The sequence below is a fragment of the Triturus cristatus genome, chromosome 12 (genome assembly GCF_964204655.1).
Source record: "Triturus cristatus chromosome 12, aTriCri1.1, whole genome shotgun sequence".
Taxonomy (NCBI): Eukaryota; Metazoa; Chordata; class Amphibia; order Caudata; family Salamandridae; genus Triturus; species Triturus cristatus.
In genome coordinates this window covers 40,815,404-40,821,403 of record NC_140595.1, presented here as the reverse complement: position 1 = coordinate 40,821,403, position 6,000 = coordinate 40,815,404, and positions in this window count along the sequence as shown.

Genomic DNA, 6,000 nt, shown 5'->3' with positions numbered 1-6,000 from the left:
CATGATGACATGGAGTGAGGTTGCCAGCGTATATTATGGGTCACATCAGGGACCAAAGCAGATTGTGGGTAATTTGATAAAATGCGCCAATGTCTGTCTGGCATGGTGTGGTGATCACAGTTGTAATGAGTGGCAGGCCATGAGTCTTGCAGCAGCTTGTAAGGAACCTGGTGTGCCATAGTAATGTGCCAGAGTTAGCATGTCATGTGTGTCGTGAGGCTGAGCAGGAGCCTAGCAGCATTTTTTAGGTTTCTCCGAAGTGAAAGGTTTTAATGCCTTAGGCGAAGGGCAGGGGCTCTTTCAAAGCCTGTATTGCCACCATTTTCTCCGGTGTGTGCCAGACAGTGCCTGTCCAGGGAGGCAAATGGACGCCATGTTGCTCGCTAAGCACACCAGCCTTCACAAACAATATGCTTCTTTTCGGATGTTGCGGTTGTGCCATGACTGGTATTCTAAAACGCTCCTACATAAATTGTTGCTGCACTAGTAGAACTGCAAGTTCACCTCGTGGTGGCACCTGCTCTGGTGCCAGCAGTGGCTTGCCTGGCCTAGGCAATGGGTCACAATAGAAATTTATGAGTTTCATAAGGGTGACCCAGAGAAACCGTTAAGGCGATTATTATTATAGTGTCTTGTACAGTGCACAGCTACCCAAAAAGGCTTTCCCGGCGCTAAGCAAAGGTAGGGCAAACCAGACTGTTAGATTAAAACATTCAGGTCTTCAGGTTGTGGTGAAACACAGATAATGAGGTGAAGCTGATCAAGGACTCAGAAAGGGTGTTCCACAATTTTGGGCCCAGAAAAGACCTCCCATACGAGATAATCGGATTCTAGACACAGTGCATAGGGCCTGGTAAAGTGACCACAACACATTCAAGGGCTCATAAGCCACCACCAAGTATTGGATATATTGTAGGGCGGTGCCAGATCTAGCCTTGTGCCTATAGCACAAGGCTTTACATCGTACTGGCTCCTCCACAACGAGCCAATGAAGCTTGCAGAGGAGGTCTGAAACGGAGGCATGTTTCAGAATGCAATACAAAAGTCTGGCAGTGGAATTCTGTACTACTTGTAGGCGTCAGATGGATGCCTGGTCTGTTCCTAGATACAGAATGATGCCGTAGTCTATTTTTGAAAGTATTAACGTGTGGGTCACTGTCTTTTGGGTTGGGGAGGCCGGATTATTTGATTTAAAGCAGGCGCACCTGCACATCCTGTGAGTTGTCAGCAGATGATGTAACAGTTTGGACATAGTACTCTAGTAAGTCCATGAGGTCTAAGCCCAGCTTGCACCAGATGGCACAAGCCTGCCTGTACTGCTATAGGGTTTATGAAGCAAATGAAAGAAAGCACTTCTCCAGTCTGGGTTTTGTGGCTGGTGAGCTGCGGGTTCAATAGCAAGAGAACCTACTTTTGCAAAATAACACAGTACTATGCAAAAATACTTCCTTGGGATGACATCTCAGACAAGCCTTGCCTATGTAAGGCCAAGGGCATCTACAGGAATACCATAAATAATGGTTTAATCTGTTGCCTGTGGGGGCTGCAGGTTATGAAATTCAGCTTCTTTTATGGGGGGGGGGGGGGGTGTCTCAAAGTGGCTTGCAGGAACATGCTGGGCTAACTGCTGCTAAGGGATGATATGGTATTGGGTTTGTGGAGCAGATTTCTGCTGTTAGCCGGGTCTTGTAGCGGAGTTGGCTGCCTGCGATGTGCTTGTCCTCACAGCTGTGTGGATCACCGCCAAGCAGCAGAGTGCGAGTAGTCGCATGCGGAATGGCGACTGTGTCTTGATCTGGGACGGTACGATTTGGATCAGTGAGATGCTCAATGCTCAACAACTAATATGGGCTTGGTTTGCTCGCTGTGTGTCATGTTTGAGCATATATGCAATATTTTCTGTATATTGCAGCAGTCCCAAATAATACATTTTGCCACCCCTACCAATATTCAGCATAATTTGGAAAATCCTAGCCCTGCGAAGGGTGGTGGGATCTAAGGTACGTTAAAGGAAAGCTCTTAGACAAGGTGAGTGTAGATTTAACATAGGACATCCCACAGGACAATTATACATGAAAGAAGCCAAAATTAAAATACACCAAAATCCAGAGGCATGTTGTCATAAGTGCCCATTGGTGCTTCTTTACTTTGGCTGTTTTTATTCAGCCATTTCGCACTCCAGAAGGTACTTCTTCTGTCAAACAGGGTAAATAGCGTGCATTTTCACCCAATTTGCTTACAAGAGCTGCAAATGGTTGCCAACATCACCAAGGCATAAAGAGGATAAAACAAAGAGCCATGATGTATTATGCTTCCAAAGCAAAACCAAAGGAAATGATGGACGGAGTGTTGAACATTGCAAGCACTCACCCCCAGTCAACTGATCTGTGTTTAATCCATCACCGTTCTTTAGCCCACTCTGCCACCCCAGTTCAGACATGGCCATATGCAAATCAGTCTGACCATGTGCCTCATGGGAACAGTCCAGCCCGAACTGCCAAGCCATGTCTTCCCTGGACCGGAAACAAGCTTCCTAGGACCGGTTTCTGGCATTTCAGCCGTCTTCAGCCAGGCTTACTTGAATCCAGTGGCAAAGTGAGCAAGGGACTCACGTCTGAGCATACCCTGCCAACTTATGGCGAACAAAGCAAAACCAAAGGAAATGATGGACGGAGTGTTGAACATTGCAAGCACTCACCCCCGTCAACTGATCTGGGTTTAATCCATCACCGTTCTTTAGCCCACTCTGCCACCCCAGTTCAGACATGGCCATATGCAAATCAGTCTGACCCTGTGCCTCATGGGAACAGTCCAGCCCGAACTGCCAAGCCAAGTGGGCTAAAGAACGGTGATGGATCAAACCCAGATCTGTTGACTGGGTGTGAGTGTTTGATTGGTTCTGATGCTCCATCCATCACCACCCCCTTTTGTACCGCTTTGTTCGCCATAAGTTGGCAGGGTATGCTCAGACGTGAGTCCCTTGCTCACTTTGCCACTGGATTCAAGCAAGCCTGGCTGAAGACGGCTGAAATGCCAGAAACCAGTCCTAGGAAGCTTGTTTCCGGTCCAGGGAAGGCATGGCTTGGCAGTTCGGGCTGGACTGTTCCCATGAGGCACAGGGTCAGACTGATTTGCATATGGCCAAGTCTGAACTGGGGTGGCAGAGTGGGCTAAAGAACGGTGATGGATCAAACCCAGATCTGTTGACTGGGTGTGAGTGTTTGATTGGTTCTGATGCTCCATCCATCACCACCCCCTTTTGTACCGTATTATGCTTCCAGGCATGTATACAGATTGGGGGTTATTCAAAATAATTAGGGCCTGCCCACATGCCGGCCACCCTGCATATGTCAAAACACACCGCAGCCTTGCCAAAGGCCCATACTGTAAACAAGCATTGGCAGAGCAAATAGGTCTTGCCTTTGGGACCTACTGGCTTTTCCAATTGCTTTTGTCTGTGTTGTTCAGCATCGAGTCACTCTGCAGCATATTCAAAATAAAATTGAAGAAGGCACAATGTAGGTTGCGTCATTCCATTAAAGAACTTTGGTCAGAACGCATGTGCTACCCAGCAGACTAACACAGGCACCAACCAAAAAAAGATTTATATTTACTGATCCAAAAAGGCAGACATCACTTCGGTCGATAAAAAAAAAATATTTTTTTAGTGGTAAAATGGCAGTTGATGAAAGGACCGCTGGGGGATAACAGAGGAGAGTGGAAGTGGTGGGGAGGAAGGGGAAAAATAGCATATGTCGGGCGGTGGGGAAAAGTACAAGAAAGAGAGAACACCACAAAAGCACATGGGCAAGAGAGAACAACACGGATCGCTAAGTGGGAGGAGAGAAGCACACAGACAAGAGTGAGTAGCATGGGCCGAGAAAAGTATATGGGTGAAAGAGAGCAACAGGGAGGTGGAGGGGTAGAGAAACACATGAGGGAGAACGCTGGAAAACACATGCACTTTTGTGGAGTGCTTAAGCAAAAAAATAAATGTATTTCCTTAAAAGCACGCAGTGGAAGGATCCAAGTAAAGACGATAAGCTCAAGCGAGCAACAAACAAAAAATAGACAACTAAAGCAATCAAATAAGAAGCAAGCAAAGAAAAGTGACAATAAAGACAACCAATGGTAACCAATGGAGAGGCTTTATTCCCGCTGTCAGATCTTGGTAAACTGCCAATAGGTGTTTTGCAACCAGACAGCTTGTGCTGTCTGGCTGGCTTGACCTACAAAGTAATCCTCCGTAGACTTACTGAGTGGCTGCGGAGGATTATGTTGGCTCCACCCGTTCCTGCTCGCTACCTCTCATTTCACCCACGGGCAGGAGTTTAACTTTTCCCTCCCCAGACCGCCATTGGGCTGGTAAGAGGTAGCTGGTAATCCAGCTTTAGTAACACTCTATAAATGCTAAAATTAATACGAAAAGCAGTGTTTAATTTGTAAAAAAAAAAATAAGTGCCAGAGTTCTCGTAAGGAGTCCACTACAGCTTGCACCACCCATCGGCCCCTCCATGCTGCCAACGATAGCAACAACACAACTACCAACCATCACGCCCCTACAAGTGTGATAATTCAGAACATTTGGAGCCTCCAAAGCTATAAGAATGGCTTGGGTGGCAGGCACTACTAATTTTTAATGTATATTCATTTAACAATTAACTGTTGTTGTGGTCATCTCTAAATTAGACAGACAGCGCCACCTCTTGGCAGACTGTCACAAGCACCGGTGTTGATAATTAAGTGCTGGTGCCGAAACCACTGGCTCAAATTAAGCACTGACTAAAAGCACAATATTGTTACAGGACTCATGTAGGCAATTGGTATTAGTAATGTTAACTCCTTTTCATCTGTTTCTTGGCCACGAAGAGTGGCAGGGTGACATTTATTCAATCCCAATGTGCTCAAAGACCTACGGGAAAACCCGAATACTCCTGTTAGGTCAGTGCCTTGGAACGACTGACTGAGGAAGGGTCAATAAAACGCCAGACTTCTCGTAAGTGACTGACTCTACCCTAGAAACAGCCAGTACTGAAATACCGCAGGGTTTACAGCCAGTTTGCATGTAGGCCCTCACTCTCACCCGCTCTTGGCCTGGGTTAGTGATGTTTAGTAGATAGTGAGGTGTATTTTCAAGTGCACTTATCGCAGACTAATATTTTCCTGGGCCGTTAACGTCTCGGTCTCAAATCCTTCCCAAGTCTGGTATTACCAGTTTACGCAGCATCTGCAACAGAAACTGCTCCTGTAACTATATCCGGCCTGCTACCGTGGTAATTCCATGCACTTCTGCACCAAAAAGAAATGTTCATAACCAGATGCATAGGCATAGCGGCATATCTATTTTTGAAATATTTATTTGGTGTGACTTCTAACGAGATTAGTGCAAGATTGTTGAAGCTGGACAGTAGTGCACAATGAGGTGCTCAAATAGTACACCGAACTCTGACCATTTTAGTAGAACTGGAAGTGATGATACTCGTATAATATGGTAATAATATTATATATTTGTTTCCTCATCCAATGGTGGTTTGATGATTCATTAAAAAGTGTTCTAAATGCAAAGACAAGCCCGTTTTTAGGTTAGCTTCAGCTGTTTTACAAAGCTCATGTTTTCCAATACAAAATCACAATAAAAATGCATATAAACCACAGGGGCTTTCAGTCAACTTACAGCATCCAGTGGTCTGTTCAGATGTCATTCACGTTTTGCTTCTGCTAACCACAGCTTGCAGCAGGGGGCAGGGGGTCAGCCCTCTTCATAGGTTGGCTGTCCGGCACTGTGAATGACAGCAGTTTGCTTTATCACATGTGCACAGCCGCCAGAAAAGGAGTGCACTTTAGTGGCAGGACTGCTGAGCTACATCTTTATCTTTCAGTTTTTATGTTTGCCGATTTGCTTGCATAGGACATATGCAAGCAAAAATACAAAGATACAGGGGAAGATTGCCAAGGCCAGGGTTATTGGCTTTATCAATGTTTGTTTGATACAGAGTTTTT